We start from the raw sequence: 19,564 nt of genomic DNA, 5'->3' as shown, positions 1-19,564 counted from the left end.
TAGCAGCAAGATATTATGAAGGCAAGCCCATAATTTCTTAAACCTTCAGGACTCAGAAATGGAATGCCTTTCTTTGTTCATTAAAAATACTTCACATTTGAAACCAATGAAAGAAGACAGCAGTAAAAATGCTCACCTGAGATACTTAGAAATTCTATTTACCCCCAAAAAAGCATATACCTGTTGCTATTTGAGAGTGACATCATCACCTCTTTAACCATGCGTGTTTTTAATCAATGCATATGGAAAACTCTTAACTGGTTTGAAGGCAGCAAATTAAGAAGATACAAAAAAAGATAATTAATACACAGAGCATCCCAGACACTGAGTGTGAGCTCATTCACTCAGAGGCACTCCAAAGGCCCACCTTACCCAAAGTTCTTCTGAAGTACTTTTACTATTCAAGGATAAATCGATCTATCACAAGAAGGGTCTCTGCTAGTCAGTGGAGGCAAGGAAATCTCTGATGTGTCTCCTCACCTCCAGCCCTCCTACCAGACTCTGGGGTCTTAGAAACTGGACTGATTCAAGCAAACTTCTCATTACTGATGAGAAACCATTCTGCTGAATACTAATTTCTTAAAAAGCAAAATCTTTATTCTCCTCTGTTTCAGAAGTCACCTGTGTTCCAGCTAAGTGAACTGGAGTTCACTTATTTCATTATACTTAGAAGTATAGAAGTAGTATGCACCTGGGGTTAAACTGAAGCATTTCTGGAAAAGCTCAAAGCTAGGAGTTTTGCAGTCAATGTTAAGACCTACGGGATTCCATTAGAGATTCAAGATGACACATTGCCCCTTACAATGCTGGTTTTGAAGAATTGATTGCGTTTGCAGTGAAAGCTATTCTCAGAATTATACTGTGAAAGATCTAAAAGTGCTTGCTTATTATGAATGGGTTTAATATCCAACAGATTATTATTTTCTGGTTTCTCTGTACTGTTGCCTATTAGTCAACTTCTTTTTTGGAGTCTTTAGAAGTCTCCAGTGACCAGCTTATCTGTAAGAATGATGTAATGTCTGAAACCGATAAAAACACAGAATGACAATAATTTAAACAAATCTGAATGCTCTAATGAACTGCATACACAAATGGTTAGAATTATCTTGCAGTTCTGTCTTTTACCACTTTTCAAAAACTGAAAATATGTGGACAGAACAGACGCAGATGGACAGCACTGTGTGATAAAAGCAGTGTAGCATCTATAATACACTGATGATAAACCTGTACAGGATCTTCTCATGTTTTAGGCAGAAGATTTTCTGAACAGACAGGATGCTCTGGATCAGAAGTTGCCAGTTTGTGCTGCAGCTCTATGGCAAACATTTTGCAGGGAAGCAGTTGTCTTCCTTCCTTCTCAGAGAAGGCTGATATGAAGCAGAAAGCAGGTAAGTATGTCTGCCTATGGTTGTTTCCCAGATGGCAGGCAAAGTTACCACTTTAGTAACTGGATCCAGGGGTTGCTGCCCCTTCTGTCTCAGACAGTGTTGCATGTCTAGCTGCTCAGCCTTCAGTGTTTTAAATGGAAATAATTAAATCCTTCTTAAAATCACCTGTTTAATTTTTTTTCCTAAGGATGAGGACTTCAGACTTGCAATGACTCACTGAGTACCTGCTAAGCATCCAAGCAGTTCATTTATCTGCCTTTCAAAATGTTAACATCTCTTCTTGTGTCTCTGCAGATAGGAGTGTGGTTGCTGGACCTGGCTCTGTAGGTCTTAGAACCTGAATCTATCTTCCTATTTACACTTGAACTTTCTCCAGTGCTGAACTCATCCTCTGTAATTAATACATTAACTGAATCACCTTTCTTATCCCCTGAGACATTTGGTTCTTTTTGGCATGATTTGACATTAAAGAGGCTCCTTAAGTATCCCAGTGGCAAGAACTCGCAGTGAGACAGATTTTCCCAATAAAGAATATGTTGCTACAGGTGCAAAGCACCAAACTGTGTCACTACCTATCAAAGGTACTAGCTGAGGAGGGATGAGAACAAGAGAAATCAGAGGGAAAATTTTTTTCTAGGTTGGTTTGGTTTTTTTGTTCCTTTAGTGCATGGCTGCAGTATTCCTGCACCATTGTGCTTCCCAGGCAGTGTGAAAGTCCAAGTCTCTCTGACATGTCATTAATTTGACAGAGCTTGATTCAGAATTTGACCATGTATTGCTTCTAGGCTGTTCTGAAGTATGGAGAAAATCTGATTCCATAAAAATCTCACAAGGAAGAGACAGCTTCTTCTTTCACCATTCTTACCCTCCACTCTTCAATTTCTTTTAAGATTTAATTTTTTACTTTTATTCTTCTCTCCTCTGATCCCTTTGCCCTTCAGCAATCTATATTTCCTCTAAAGCTCTTGACATCTATTGAAATGGCCCATTCATAGCCACTCTGAAAATTGCCATTTAGCAAGGAATAATATGAAAATTTCTAGTGTGCCTCATACAGAGAGCTAACGAGCACCTAATTAGCTGTGAGGAATCATCTGAGGATCTTGTGTTTGGATAAGATTTCACCACATAGTGAAAGCAGCCCTTCTTTAGCTACATGTACCTCTTCTATGACTCCACCAGGAACTCTGTGTCTCTTCCAAGAATGCACAATTTGGACTTTTCTCTTTAGTCAGTTAAAAGCAGACTTCCTGTAGCCATGAGAGGACAAGCACATTCACCTCTGAAGGTCTGCTTCTCGTCGGTGTGCTTCTGACCCAGCAATGAGATCTGACATTTGGTAGGTGTTGAACATCTATCACCATTTATAGTCCAAAAAACTATGCATCCTCAAAATTGCAGAGTATTATTCATATTTTTAGTACCTTTGTATTTCTAAGCACCTGAATGAGTAAACACATATCCTGTTGCTCCCCAGGCCTCTACAGCACACTGTGAGGAGCAGCTGTGTATCCAGGGGAGAAATCCAGGTACCACTTCTGTGCATTAGTGGTTTTGATACAGGGATGCAAAGGGCCAGGCAGGACCCAGCCTTCTAATTCAAACAGGACATGACAAATTGTTCCTCCAACACAGAAAAAAACCCTGTCCCACAGTCTCTCATGCTCTGGGCCCTCTTTCCTAAGATCCCTCCACTCTCACCACTTTTGCTCTGCAGTTGTGGATTACAGGCAGGGAGAGAGCCCTTCCATGGAAGTTAGGGCTTTGGTGCATGGTCCAAGCCCTTGTCCAGTCCACCTTTCTCCCATGCAACTAATGCAGTCCTCCAACCACACACATCTATTGCAAGATTTCTGCCTGGTTGGAACTTAACAGACTTTGAAGTAGCTGCCAAGGGACTGGAGGCCCACACTGCTGCAGGTCAGAGCTGGTCTTTTTATAGCCATCTTCACTGCCCCAGGATGGATAGGGGAAAGAAAAGGGTTATCTATCATTCCCATCCCAGGTCATTCCCATCAGTTACATAGCTTAGCTTATCTCCTCCTGCCTCAACATATCTGACTGCTGGCAGTGTGACACAACTAAAATCACGTAAGAACATGCTAACAAATGCCAGCTCTGCGGTAGCCTTGGATTTCCAGCCAGACTCTCAGAGCCAGTGTGGTCCCCACATTTGAACAATTGAGATTGAAACACCTCTACCCTTATTCTACAGGAGAGCAGGCTGGGGACAGAGAATCACTCTGCCATAACTTTGCACAGGGCTTCTCTAGGCATAACCTTCTTTACTCCTGCTATGAACAGGAAGCAAAACTCAGGCCTAAGTGTTTTTTCTGAGGATAAAAGGCATCTGAGAGAATGTGGAAAGACCAAAGAGCTCTAGGAAGTCCTATTAAAACAAACAAAGAAAAGAGCACAAGCAAATTATAAGAACTAGATATACTCTCAACATTTCTCATGCTGAATGCAATGCTCAGGAGCAGAAATTTATCTCAGGTATGTTAAGACAGTATTTTCAAAACCATTCTTCACTTACTGACAATCAGTTTTGTTTCCACCAGGTCTGGCAAACTGCTGACATTCAGGCTCTTCAGAAGTTTTCAGAAGAACCATGAGTCAAAGGGTACATATAATCTCAGTGACTCCTGCCAATGGCTTTAAATCTTGAAAAAGGTAAGGTGATGTCCTAGGATACAGAAAAAAATGTCTTTTGGACTTGTGTTGCTCATTTCTGGTATGTAACACGTATTATCTGTTGTCTGGGTAAGTACTTGGTTTCTTAATAGCACATACATGAGAATTTTTGTCACAATACTACAGAATAGGACTTGGACCTCTTAGGTGTTAGCAAAATAAAATGTAGTCTTTATCCATATGAAAATGGGCTGTGATTTTTCCCCATGAAAAATCTAGGATTAAAAATAAGATTATCTTTTGTTTAATGTAATGTTTTTGAAAATATGAGAGGGGAGAGGGCTTGCATTAAAAAGTCTAAAAGCAAGACCTTCCTAATACAGGAAAGAACAGAGAGATACAAATTAACATCAGAAAAAAAATATAAAAAGAAAATAAAAAAGAGAAAACACTACAAGAAATGGTTGTAGATCTTAAATAATAATGGATCGAAGGACATATACCAAGATAGTTACAGCACTTAATTGTCTCAGATTTTTCCTCAATAAACCTTGAAGAATACAACGCTGTGAAAAGTCAGCCTTAAAGTAATTATATGCAGTAGATTAGAGGAATGCCAAAAATGAACAAACAATAAGAAACAATGCTAAACACTGAGTAAAAAAAAAGGCATAATGAAAGACATTTGAGCGGAAACATCCTGCCAGCTTCCAAAGCATCCTTTCTCATTTAGTCAAACTAAAAATTGCAACTCTCTTCAAAGTGCACTACAGGAATAAATGGACAATTTGAGTTTGGTTGAAGTCAGTGATGCTCAACAAATAGTTTGGGCCGTCTGTCTTCAGAAGCTTTGTACTCAAATAATACTCCCACTGCTGCATATCAGTCCCACTATAGGTTAATTTTTTTAATCAAGTAATTAAGCATGTGTCCTGGTTTGAGCCAGGATGAAGCCAATTTTCCTTTTTACTGATTTTTTTTTCCTTCAGTAAGCTTTCTTTTAACTAGCAACATTCTGTTCTAGCTAGGCTGATAAGACATTGGAATGTTTTTCTAGCTGCTGGGGCTTCCAGGTTGCACCTTCGCTCTGCCGGCTCAGACACTACGGGGAGATCTATGACCCCCCCGTAGGAGGCTGAGTTAGACAGACAGCAAAACTGGCCAGAGATATTCCATTCCATATATCTACATAATCTCAGAGGAAGGTCAGAGATCACAGAGGACAACTTCCTTTCTGCTTCTTCTTCTTCCCTTCTCTTCCATCCATGACCGGTGTCCAGGGAGGACTCCGTCCATCCATCACCATCGACCCTTAGGCTCGAGCTCTCCTGACCCTCATCACTCTGTGCTCTCTCCAGCAGCAGCTCTGGGATTTCTTGGAACTGCTCCAGCTCAGGGGAGTGTGGTGGGAGTTGCTGGGGGTGGGGGGAGGCGAGAGGCTCTTGCACATACCTGAACATATCTGTATATAGTTGTATATATATTTTCTTATATAATCCATTAGTGTTTACTTAAAGCTGTGTAGTTTAGTTTTCAATCCAGCCAAGTTTCTCTCTTTTTCTCTCTCTCCTTCCCTACCTGGGTGGGAGGGGGAGGGGATCAAGAGCATTGTTGTAGGACCTGAGTCAAACGGTGACAGCATGCTACGTAAAAGATGGGTGTTACTGTCACCCCCCCAAATACACAGCACTGATTAAAATACCTACAAAGAATACTTTAAACAGTCAGTTGCTCTCTCTTCTGAGCACGTACATTTTTGCAATTGTTTCCTGAGTCTAATTTTTTTCTGTGCAATCATGACAGCTCAACATTATTTTTCTTCTTGAACTGACAGCTAATGTTCTCATGTAGATTAGCTTACTGCTGCTGCTTGGGCCTAAAGTCTGAAAGCCCATCAAAAGGCAAAAATCTCTCAATGGAAGCTTGGGAGTCATCAATATCCTATGAAACATGCAAATCAATTCTGCACAGTGGGCTTGTCTAGCCAGTCCCAGACAACACGTTTTTACTCAGAGAAGTCAGACAATTATATTTAAAGCAGAATATTTAGCAGGATACTCTCAGGGAGCAATCTCTACAACACTGTAGGATATACTAACAGTCTAGACATATCTTTTGCTAGAAAGAAACATTACTTCATGCTGTTGAAACTGTATGCAGAAATCACAAGAAGGAACTGAATATTTAATGAAAGTATAAATGTCAATGTGAAGAAAAAGAGAAAAGTGCCAGCAGGACTGAGATTAAAACATACCCTTGTTTTTCATCCACAGTTTTTTGTGCTTAATTAATCCAATGAATACTTCAGATAATGTGGAACTGTTAACTAGCTCAGCAAGCTTTCTAGCATCTGTTTGAAATCAGAAGACATCTTTCTTCTTGTTTATTGACAGAAATCTAAGGCACAGCAGTATTTTGGACTAGGCCCTTCTTATTGTATGCTATTGTTATAAAACGGTTCCTCCACACCAAGCTCTAACTCCCACTGTTCTAAGTTCTCTGTGTTCACATTGAGAGCTAGCCCATGTCCTGAATAGTCTGTTCTCTAAATATATTAAAGACGTAAGTATTCTTAATCAATTTTACAGATGAGGAGTTTAAGTAGATGGGAAATTTCAGCAGAGAAATTAAGGGACATGACAAAAGCCAATTGGAAAAAAAAATGATGATTGAGCCCAAATATATTGAATCTGAGGCCTTTAACAAAAGCTCATTGTGTCATTATATTGGTAAGGGCTTTGCTGCCAGTAGATAGCTTCCATACAGAGCAAATTAACATTAATTTTCAGTGCTGTAGACAGAAAGGAAAACAACAAAAGAAAGAAAGAAGGAAAGAAAGAAAAAATATTCTTCTCTATAGAGGGATCACAGTCATTTGCATTAAGTTCTGCTGTCTTAAACCAATTCCTGCCAATTCTCTGACTTTTTTTGGCAGAGAGACAAGAATAATCCACAATCAAAGATGTTATATACAGTAAACAGAATTGTATTTCCTATAATCACAGCACTACATGCACTGCTGCTATGCTGTTACAAACCCTCATGCTCTCTGTGAATTCCCAAAGGAGTGAGTGGGGTATTTATGAAAGTTAAGAGAATGATGTTTCTCTTACAAGCAGCATGCCTCTTGAGTGCTTACTAAAACATTATATGTACATAAATCATGTATCTTGATTACATTAGATTTATAGTCAACATGTTAGTAGCCACCCTTCTAAATAGCTATAGGCACTCACAAATTATGAGCAATCTGTAGTGTTAGAATAGTAAAACAAAAAACCCCAAAGCCTACATATTTTATTTAAATACATTTATGAACATTCAATACTGTAGAGAACTCCCAGGCCAGGAATAACAGCTATCCCACCCCAAAAAATGCTCGCAGGTAAAATCTTACCATACATTTCTCATTTAAAACAGAGTTCTTCAGGTAAAACGGCTCAGGTGTGCGAGACAGAATCTCTCAAGTAGATTCTTTGAAACCTTACGGGTTAAAAATGAGACCCTGAACTCTGACTGAAAAAGAAGGAGCAGCCTAGTCTGACCATATCCTGAAGATGAAGCTGTGTCTCAGGAAATCAGCCTCTGTGGTCTTGTCAGGGTCAGCTGTACAAAGTATCAAAGTGAACCCACCCATTGCAATGACATCACTAATGAGCCAGTCTTCAAAGCTATAGCAAAGATGTAAATCTTGAATAAAATGGCTGTGGTATTCTTTGCAGATACATGTTAAAATATGTGGATTTAGCTGAAATAATTTCTTTGTTAGGTGACAGTAACTCTGATTCTCCAAGAGAGAATAGTCTTTGAATCATCTTTAAGCAGAAGTTTTTGCAACGAAGAAAGACAGATCTAGTCTGGAAATCTTGACAAATAAAATAAGGGCTTGTAGTCTAAAGAATGTTATTGTTCAGTATGACAAGAAATACTGTTTCTATTTGTCTCACAGTGTCCCTAAAGGGGACATCTGGCTGTACAACCAGGACAGCTACAATAATTCATACATCTTCTTTACACTGCATTTGTCAGAGCACTCATTTTCTAGAATTTTGCATTTTAGCCTATACAATCATATGTGTTTATTCTCCAAAGCTGGGACTGCAGCTCCTGGACACATGTTCAATCTTGCTTTACACTAAACCAACCCTGTCTTAACAGTTCAAGAAATGGTTTGGTTCAGTGTGGAAAGTTACCTTTTCCTGAAGCAGGGCAAGACAAATGCAGTTCTGGGATAACTTTCTGGGTGCTCATGATACACAATGAGACCTGTGTTGCTGAAAGTCCCCTGTCATTGGCACCCAAAGTTGTTGACATAAAGTTGGCTTAGATACATTTATAGAAGCTACAGCCACAGCTCTTAGTCTGAATGCCTCCCAGAGCCGTAGAACTACCTAGTCTCTTACTAACCCAATATTTTATCTCTGTCTAATCAAAGGATTTATTAGCCAGGCATACTTGGAAATGCTTCATCCTGTCATGAGGATGCCACATCTTTCTATCCTGATATGCTGCACCACAGGAACGTTACTAGAGAGACAGTTCAGGAGGGCATAGTTTGTGACCATGTGCCAGTGACACCCTGCAGCTGCCTCCCCTTGTCCCAGTGCAGACCCCCTTCTGCCTTCTGGCACTGTTTCAGCAGCCTTGTAGCTCAGCACAGCCTTTTGTGTGGCCACAGAAGGGATAGTTGTCAGAGCTCATTGATAGCTTGTCACCATCTGCTTCTTACAGGCCAAACACCAAACAAGTCCCCAGCCATCCACTCTGTTAGTGCACAAAACACTTGCACTAGCAAATGATAATTTATCTAGTGGGCATATGTGGAATTGTCTCATTTTGCCTGCTTGCCTCTGCCTGTGCACAGGTCAATAGAGTCAAGATCAATTTTAACAATACAAAACTAGAAACAAATCTGAAGAATGATCACTAGAAATTCAAATTGACTCTTCCAGAGATGCAACTGCATGTTGTCCAGAACCACTGGCACAGTCTCTGGCAGAGAAAAAAGTATGGATGTCCATCTTCCTAAGGTCAGTCTTCACAATAGAAGACTGGTAATAGAAGACAATAGAATGCAGGTATTTAATAACCCCTTTAGTGACTAAGCCAATTCTCTATTCTAAAGTAATTTCATAAACCCCTAACTCTCCAATAATAAAGCTGTCATAATGTACTGCATTTTCTTGGAATAAAATAATACAATTAATTTCAGAATTCATTATCCAGCCTTGGGGGAGGAGGGAAGGGAAGGGAAGGGAAGGGAAGGGAAGGGAAGGGAAGGGAAGGGAAGGGAAGGGAAGGGAAGGGAAGGGAAGGGAAGGGAAGGGAAGGGAAGGGAAGGGAGGAGAGTACAAATGGACATGTGGTTGTGGGTATAAATATCAGTCTTTGCAAAGCCTCTCTCATCTTCCCAAGCTATCTGACAAAGGACAAACACTCTTAATAATAGCTCTTATTGCCAACATAATTTTATATTTCTTCTATTTCAGGGTTTGTACTACATACTTAATGGACTTCAGAGTGGTTCTACTTTGGAAAGCAGGCAAAAGAAACAAAATCATTTTACTACTTTCACTTGGCTGCCACAGGATATTTTGAGACATTTTTGTAACCAGATAGTCTGAGAGGTTTCAATGAGGGGAAGGAAGAAAATAAACCTTCAGTGAAATGTAAGGATAGAAATATAATTCAGGGTACTTTTGTCTGTCAAAATGCTCATATGCACAGGTGACTGAAAAAAGTTATTAAAAAGATGAGCCTCAAACTTATGAAGATTTGTTTTGGTTTGGTTTTGTCCACATGCTTTTGAGGATATTAATAGGATTTTCATTGTGGTTTCAATTCTCTCCAGCTGGGTAATTTATGTGACACACTTTCAAGGCACCCACCAGCTAAATAGCTGTAACTTACAGTTTTTAATATGTCTCAGAACACAATTGCATCCAACACAGTTCCTTTGCTGAAAAGCAGGAGAAAAATATTTTCACATGACAAATTAGGCACTGCCTCTTCCAAAAAATCTAATATTTATAGACATTCTGACAGACTAATGAATAGATAGATACATTTGCATAGAAGGACAAGTACTGGTTTCTAGATGAAAGAACAGAGCAATGTGATAAAACATTAAAGGCAGACAAATATGTCATGTAGGTTCTGATTATACCATCTAACTGTCAGGAGAAAATGAAGTAACTTGCTAGCCACACCTTAAACAGACATTTCGGCATATCCAAAAGGCTTTGAAATCACCAGAGTTTGATTTTTGGACTCTGTTGGTACTAGTCATATTTTGTTGTGTTATTGGAAAGGTACCTTTGAAATGATAACTGAAAACTATCTGCATGTCTTCAAGAAATCCAGCATCCCTGGCTGAGGCCAATACATGCCTTAATTCTAAACAGCAGAAGAGAAGGCTATCCAATATCTTATCTTTGCTATTATAATATTATGTAGGAGAAATCTGATCTTATTTTTGTTTAGCAGGCTCATTATTCCACCACTTCTAATGCACATTTGTACCGTCACCATTAACAGGAAAACTGATAAAATTAAAAGAGTAAGAAAAGGTACTGACAGGGTACTGTGGGAATTAAGGTGTCAGTATGTTTATGTGAAAGGTACAACTTTTTTATTGGTAGATCTTTTTACAAGTTATAAAAAAATACAAGTGAAAATAACTTCATAAAGAGTATGTCTATAAGATGCCTTGGAGACCCTGACTGTGAATAAACCAGCTTGCTAGAAAGGATGTAGAGACAGTAGCTTAAGTATTTGGTCTGCAGGGATTCTGAAAGGTTTTGATTTGCACCATAAATAGGAGTTTCTGTCATAGATGTTATTAAGCCATTTGAGGATGTCAAGGAACCTTGTTTATCAAAGACAGAAATCACAGTGTTACAGAAATGACTAGCCAATTCTAAGACAGAGATAAAAATATAACATGAAAGAGTCTTTGAAGACTATTCTGCAACCCTTACTTGCACTAAGTTGCACTTATTCTTTAAAGGAAGTCACAGTAGGACAAACTTAATATGGGAACAGTTGTGGAAATATGCCTAATAACACAATAAAATATAACAGGTTCTTCCCTCTTGGCTTAAAGCAACTGGCTTGAGTTGCCTACAAAGCAGAGGGAATGAACTAGGAGGGTAACTACCCTGGTGATGCACTAAGCCATTATTCCTTCTCCTTAATTTCTGCTGAGGGGAAAACACTAGACAAAAGCTGGTGCCTAGTTTTCAGCATGTAAGGAGTACCAAAGGAGAAAACAGAACTATCCTCTCAGAAGGGCAACGTTTCCTAAGCACTTTGCCAAATGCAGGGGTTTCTGGAAGAAGAGATGAAGAGCATGACAGCAGTGACTGCATTTACTAAGGTCATTTGCCCTTACCCTTGCAGTGGGAGGGAGATATATCTGGCCCAGTCACGTCTCAGAGTACAGCAGTACTTTAATGCAGTCCCATCACAGCCTTGTACTCCCCAAAATAGAAAGGGCAAGGTAGGGAATTGCTCACATAACACACAGAATCACAAGAAAATAACATAGCAGGACAGGTTTTGCACAGGCAATTCTTTCCCCATGAGGATCTCAGTCCATAAGTGCATGAGGGGACATCTCAAGGAGAAATGCGGGAGCTAGCACTAGACAAGTCTATGGAGCAAATGTTATGCTTAGGGACTGACTTGTATTGTTTTGTTTTTGTTTTGGGTTTTGGTTTGGTTTGATTTTTTTTCACAAAAATAATCCTGCAGACTTGGTCTCAAAGTATCCCAGAGACTGGATGTCTCTTGAGTCCCCTATAGGGAAACCCCCACTTTTCTTCACTGGTGACAGAAGAGTTTTTCTGGTCCTTATCACAGGCTTGTCACATGAACAGCCCCAGCACAACTTCTGAGTTACTGAAATAATAAGTCTCTTTCTTATTCCTTTCCCCATAATATTTTGCACTTCCCAGAGAATAGTCTAGATATCTCTTCAAGAACTAGTGTACTAATGCTAGTTGGTATCTTACATTAACTACCTAGCTATTTTCTCCATACTTTATTCCCTCTTCCTTCCCAATCTCTTGTATTCCTAGTAAGTCCCAGAGACCTGCCACCCAAGTACAGGCCCTACCATTGGAGATCTTTTAATTAGAACTTATCTGTTAAGTCAGGACTTAGGGTTGAGTATTCTTGAGCAGCTCAAACATCTGTAAATCATAGAGGTACATCAGTGGCTTCCACTACCATTGGCTCTACAGTAGAATTATCTTGTGAAATTAAATGTCCAGGACAAGTGAAGCTTGAGATTAATACCTCTGAAATGTTAGCAATTTAAAACACCAGTGTAAGTGAAAGAGAATGGGAGAAAAAGAAGGTTTTGGAAGGCTGAAAAGGTGCAACTCTGGTGGCACCCCTGCACAGAGGTCCAGGTTTCTGGAAATATAGATGTATATCAGCATCTTCCTGAATCACTAGGTCTTTGTAGATAATTTGTATATGACATCCAAGAACAGGAATAAACCCTTAAATTTTAATTTTTCCAACCATGCTGTTGTTGACATAGCTTTGCAGCAAAACAGACTTTATACCCAAATATTGCAAATATTGCACTCAGCAAGTTATGGGAGCCAGTGTGCCTTTCAAGAGTGGAGAGTGCTAGAGATCTGAAGACGAAGTAGGACATCATTCTGGACATAACTCTGTCCCAGTGCTATAGCAAGCCATTATGAAGACACCACAGACATACTTAAACAGAACATGACTCTAGGTGATGGAGGTTCTGGGTTAAGCAGGGAAGATTCCTTCCAACTGCAAGAACTCAAAACTCCTCAAAAGTTAGCCTTCCAGTGTTTATTTGATTACTTCTCTTCATTTTTAAAATCCACATCTCTACTCCCCTTGTCCAAATAATTTCATTGTTTTCAGCTTAACACTTATTTTAGTTTTATTAAATAGTTCAAAAGACTGGTAAAGTGATCAGAAGACCAAGCCAGGAAAAAAAAAACAACGTGGATACAATAAGTCTTGCTGTTCTGTGGAGGGAAAATCTGACCTTACTTCAGAAAAAGACCCAACAAACCAAATTTACTTCACCTTCTAAGCTGCACAAGTAACAAAATACTATAAACATAGGTCTACGATAAGCTGTACTGCTGGTAGGGGTGCTATGGGGGCAAGCCTGTACTTCTTCCCCTCCAAACCTTCTTAACTCCCAGATTGTCAAAGACCTGCACCAGTCTAAACTACTGTCTGTCTGCAGCTACTCTTCCAGCCTTGTCAGCTGCTCTTGATCCTCAGCTGATGTGAAGGGTGTGAAGAGAGCTGGAGACTAACTGGGTAAGTTGCAAATGTTTTTGCTTCTCTGTGTACTTGAGAATGTTTGCATTTTCTTTCTTTGCTTTCATTTTCTCTTGAAACCCGGGAGTGAGGGGGAAACAAAATCAGTGAAATAACAAACATAATGGAAGTTTAAATCACTTGACTTGAAGTCTGACACATTAATGTCTTGACAGAAGCTTCACAAGATAGTAAAACTCAGGGTACAGAAATAAATGTGCCATACATACACATGCCTTGAACACCAGCCAAAAACCTCAGTTGTCTTGCAGATTCAAAAACTTTTGGGAGCAGTCCTGCAAATGCTGAGTGAGACCAGTATCCCTGACACACCTACCTGCACACAGAGGGCAGTTTGTAACTCAGCTGAGAAATTGTAGGTGAGCAGTGATTGGAATGAAGTTATAGTTTTTATGACCCACTATAGATATCCCTTTGAATCCTGTGAGCTGTTTGGCTGTAGTGTCAAAGCACCCCTGGCTGGGTAGACTCTTTTGGGTCTGCCTGGGCCTTATTTTGGATTTGGGTCTTTGTTGGCTCAGGTGACGTGTGCAGGCACAAGGTGTGCCTCCATGCACTTGCCTTCTCCTCACAAGGGTGCAGCAACCTCTTCTCCAAGATAAGGGCAGCAGGCCAAGGTGGGATGAGTCTGGAGCAACCTCTGCTCTATCACCCCACTTTGGGGATAGGGGTGGTCCTTAAGGAACTGCCATCTTTCCTTAGGTCTACAAGTAGGTTCTCCTGGGCCGCCGTCTTTATGATCGTGGCAGTGTTCCAGGGGTAAAACCCAGCTTCCATGTATGTGGCTTAGTACCCAAAAGTTAGACCCTTTCATCAAAATCTCTAAATTCTCAAGACACGTTGGGTGACAGTAAGTGGTAGCAAGTAAAACTGTTCCTCTATCACAAGGTGAAAACATGGTCATTACACTCCCAAGAGGATCATCTCATATTGTATCTCAGACAGAATGGGTTTGAACCCAAGGTCAAAGGCTATGTTCTGATTATAAATGCACAGGCAATGACTAGCCTAGTAATTAGACTGTTCACAGCTTTTGTTAAATATCTAGCATACAAGATTGAGCTTGTTAATATGCTGTGTTCAGTCTGTACTTGGGTACAGATTTCTAGGAGGAACCCCAAGTGCAGAAGCCAAGCCTGCAAGCCTACATGTCATCAGCTGCTATTCCAATATTGCTGCTGACCCTGACTAATTAAGCTTCTTTGACAACACAAAATGCATGAAAACTGTGAGGTCCAAGAAAGAATCTGCTATTTCTTCCAATAAAAATCTCCAGCAACTGCACATAAGGTGTAGGTTTTTAAAAAAATAAAAATAAAAGTTTAAGGGTTTAAATTCACATCTTTGCAAGCAGGTTGGCAAAAAACAAGCAAGTATCTGCCTTGGCTTTTAAGTGCAAAATACACGTCTCAGAAATGAGGCTCTTCTCTTTCTACTCACTGCTCTTCTTGTCTGACCCAAGACAGGTTAACTCATCTGATAACTAATTAAAAGACCTACCTATGATCACATACATAAAGCACTCCAAAGCTAAGTGAACCATCATTCTGGAGCAAATATTCCCATTGCTTACATGTCCATGGTACCCAAGTCTGTCCTTTCAGGGAGCTGGGAGACCACAAGGGTATTTTATGCCACTTTATTAAAGAAGAAAACAAGTTTGCAAAGTGTTCTTTCCCCTGTGTGAAATCACAGAATCTCAAGCAAAGATGAGATGGGCATTTTACCTTTATTTGTTTCCCTTAAGCTAATTTTATTATTTTTTAAAATCAATTAATTGCTGATTAACAATTATGACCACTCCTTTCATGGGGCAGCTGGGCTGCTGCCAGATCTGTTCCTAGGTCTAGGCATATTTGGTGAACTGACCTGATTATTGTAAACTTTTCCGCTGGCTTTTGTATATTTTGCGTTACTTCTTCCCACTCAGGATTTGTCACTCTCTGCAGTTTAAATGAGATGCACTGGAATCTTACAAGACTATGTATGTTTCTGTTTGATTTCAAGCCAGCAAGCAAGAAACTCCATTATGAGCAGCATATTACATTGTTATGAATCTATTGCTCTAATTGAATAAAAATAACACATACACGCATTTATGGGGAGATACTGGTGATCATTATTAATTATACAGCAAATGGACACCCAACCTGACTGCATCCCTTGGTCCTATCAGAATTTGAAAACATCAACAAGGCAGACTGAAACAAACTCTGTGGATTATCATCATTTAGGGGGAAAAAAAAAAAAAAGTTAAGCTTAATTGGTTGGCTAGATTCAATGTTTGGAATGTCTGGGTTCATTTTCCAGGCTGCATACTTGCTTTAAATGCCAATAGGAGCCAAAGTAATATGGCAGATGGAACTGGTAGTGAAAAAAACTGGGATTTACAGGCAAGCTGTCAGAAATAAGCATTAAGCAATAGTTTGTGTAGAGCTGCTTATGAAAAAGGAAAGTCCAAACTGTCCAAATATGGCTCTTAGCAAGAAGTTTACAAAATTGAAAACATAAAACCTCTTCATCTTGCTAGCTCTCTGCTGCTCTTAAAAATACTTTTAATGTACTTTTAAAGTCCCCTTGTAGTTTTAAAGATGAAAAATAAAGTGACTTTTGGTATATATGAAAGCATTGACAGAGACAGCAGAAACAAGATGCTTACTGGTAACACCAAATCATGCACACCACACATCAGAAAGATGATGGCAGACAAATGTTAGATGACAGTAACTTGCAATATTTTTAATCCCTCAAAATTATATATTGCTGTCTGCTCATGTTCTGCAGTGGCCTCACAACAACATACACTGCTTCTTTTCCAGTTACTTTCAAATCCCTGGCATTCCAGCTGAAAACATGGACACCCCAACGGACTTACTCAACATTGCTGCATTCACAAAATATACTTTTATTTAATTTTCCTTCCCTTTCTCTAGCTTTTTGGGTTTTTTTTGCCCCCCCTCCCTTCAGGAGTCAGATACAGGACCCTGCATTTTTTTTTCTGAATGAAGTACTCGGTTTCTACACTGAAACCATTTCTCAGGCTAAAGTTCATATTCACTTCAGTAGCTGCTCAAAGTACAGAAGAGGATATTGAAATGAGAGGGTCAGTGGGACAAGCTCAAGCATTAAGGCTGAGTTCAGTTCACAGGGATGGCTCTGACCAGCCACCCAGAAAAGCAGGATGTTGTTGCCCTGCGACTGTGACATTACAATTAACCATTTTAGCAGGCTCCTGAGGATATTTCAGAAGGTGGGCAACTGCATCAGACTGCACTGATGAGAGCCAGAGTCCATGAGACGCTGTGCCCATGCAAAATTATTTTCTCATCCCACAAGTAAAACATAAACTCATTTCTCGTTGAATGTATCCAACTTTAAAAATTAAAGGCTTACTAAAGCCTTTTTTCTGATGAAAAAACAGCAGTCTGCAGCTTGTTTTCAACTACTTTTTACCTTATTTTGATAAACCAAGAAGTTGGAGCCTCTCTAAGCTTCCACTAAATGATTTGTCGGAAGGCCAAACATTCTCGTAGCTCTTTGAACCCTTCTTATTATTTCAACATCCTTTTTGAAATGACACCACAGCTTTCCAACATCATGCTCTAATCCCACTCATGAAAGCTGTCTGCCCACCCTCATCTGAGTTAGCCACCTCCCTGCTGCTCCTGGCAGAAAATAGACTAAGATGCTTTACAGCCACAACTTTGCAAGAGGAATAGATGTTCTGCCACTATCTTTTCTTATGACACCCCCTGTGAATCAAGCTCACACCTATATGTGTTGCAGCTCCAGTAGAAGTAAGTAATGGGCTTGATGTAGAAATTAATTGAGAGGGGTGCATGATGGTGTTTATCAGGTCACCCTGACCTTTTCTAAAGAGGTGTGATGTTGGATTTGAGGTCAGCCCCTGAGAAAGCAATGCAGCTGTGTCACCTGTTCATGTACTGCTGTGGCTATATCTTCCCTTAGAAAGTCCATGACTCAGCCATTTGATCTCACTTCCTCTCAAGCAAAGAGGAAACCTCGCATTATCAGCACTTGTACAAGTTAAAGCAGAGGGGTCCTGTGGCACAGTTCTCCTGCAGATGTTGTGAATGCTGTACGAAGTGACCTGGTGACATGGAGGTGTAGCAAACTGCTGTGAGCAGAACGAGGGAATGGGCAGAAGAAAGGATGAGAGGCAAATGCTGCATCTCTCCCTGGGGCACAATTCAGTGAGGTGGCAAAGCCTCCAGTCCCCTGGCCCTAGCAATATTCTCAGTACAAGTGGCATCATTCCCTTTCAAGTTTTGTGCCCATCATCTCTACTCTTAGATGAAACATCTCTCAGTGTCATCCTCAGCCTCCCTGGTCAGGTGTTAGAGTGGTTCTCTGTGAGGCAGCAATAAAGGACTCCTGGGATCAAAGCGGGGAGAAAGAAAGCAGAAAACGGCATCTGCCCTTCCTTTCTCTTTCCTTTCTCTTCAATTTCTTTATCCTCATCTACTTTCTTGTGCTCACAGTGCCCTTCATTTCACTTCTCAGTTGGGTATTTCCCTTCTGTACTGCCTGATGAATTCATCCTGTTGGATTCCAAAGAAGAAACAAATTTAACTGCTCAGAATTCTAGGGATTATCTTGGAGCTCCTGAGACTGTAGAAAAGACCCTTTACCAGTGTTTTCAGAGAGACCCTCAGCCCTCCTCCAGGAATAGTAAATGTCTTAAAGTCTGGATACCAGGTTCACTGTCAGAGGTAATTAAATCTGACTCAGCTAAATTCTCTCCATGGAGCTGGAGATGAACAAACGTAAAATCAAACAAATATTTGTTGTGTTTGCTCACCCTTTTTGCCATTTCTGCATAGCAGTAGGAAGAGCCTGGCCTATTGAGTACAGTTTCATAGTACACATGTAAGAATACAGCATTAACCTTCACAAAAAGGCACATATTACAGGGGGCTTTCAGGTCTTTCTAATGTTGAAATTATTTATAAATTCCCATATTGATACACCTATGTGCAAAAGCCTTACATAGGCCTCAGCATCAAGCCTGAAGTTAACCCAGGCTATTGCATGGCTCCTCTCTGTTGTGCTCCTGCTGCTGCATCAGATGGGGGCAGGGGGAAGAGAAATTTTGGATAACAACTCTTCTGGCTTAAAAAAACCCAACAAACTAATTAAGACCCTACTGCAGAATCATCCTATTTGCTAGGAATTATTTCCTGTGAGTGGTGCCAATTGTACTGTAGAGTTGCTTTCCTTTACAGCTGCAATCCTGATGCACTAAAAGAGACAATGGAAATTTTGTGCTATAAAATGAAGGGGCTGATTTTACTTTGATTTCCTTTCTTATACAGCACAGCTCCAAAAGCCAAGATTTTGGTTTCCTAGAGAACTTGGAGAATGAAAGTAACAACTAGCTTATTAAATAAAAATCTGTTTTGATCTTGTTTGAAACAAATAGGACCAGTGGAAAAACATTTGAATAGATGACTAAAATTTTGCCATATTAATTTTTTCAGTAGGTTTCTGTCCATGTGTCTCTACACAGTTACGACAGTGCTGACTGAATTATTAGCAACAGAAGCACCATTCACTGCATTTTTCTTTCCTTTAGGAATGCAAAGCATGTAAACAAATTGCACACTTGGATCTTTTTAAAATAAATTTTTGAGGGTGAATCTCTTCAGGATACAATTAATCTCTAAAGAGATCCTAACAGAAATTACAGACAGAACTTTAATGGTGTTTCTATATTTAGTCAGCACTGTAATACCTTCACGTGGCAGCCAGCTTTATCACTGCTCACAGAATCACGTGTGACTCTTTCAATCCAGCACACCACGGATTAAAAATCTTAAATTTTAATTTAAATTAAAATTTGATAGTAAGTCATTACACTCCTAATTCAGTCTATGCCTGTAGCATAGTCACCCAGGCCAAGAACACGTGCAGCACTGGGTGATCCAAGTAGCTCGCCAGCCTGGCAGCAACTACAGAGCGATAACTACAGCAAAGCAATGGAGCGTGGCACTGAGGTCCCGACACTGGTGCCAGCGGGGTTCCTTCAGGCTGGAAGAAGATGGCTATGGAATGGGTAATGTGGGTACACAGCTTCAGGGACCCGCAGCAGCCTTGTTTCATGACACCACAAGGTGCCACGTTGACACAGCCGACTGCTCAAAGGCAGCTTGGGGATTTCTAACACAGTGCTGCGC

The 19,564-nt window shown here is 40.1% G+C and overlaps 1 protein-coding gene across 1 annotated transcript in view; it reads right to left on the bottom strand.

Annotated features, from left to right (window-relative positions):
* CMC1 (C-X9-C motif containing 1) overlaps positions 1-19,564 on the bottom strand; it is a 957,521-nt gene that overhangs the window by 736,318 nt on the left and 201,639 nt on the right. The window lies entirely within an intron of this gene.

This window comes from Apus apus, chromosome 2 (genome assembly GCF_020740795.1).
Source record: "Apus apus isolate bApuApu2 chromosome 2, bApuApu2.pri.cur, whole genome shotgun sequence".
NCBI lineage: Eukaryota > Metazoa > Chordata > Aves > Apodiformes > Apodidae > Apus > Apus apus.
The sequence above is the reverse complement of the archived record's forward strand: the minus strand, read 5'-3'. Positions and strand labels throughout refer to the sequence as shown.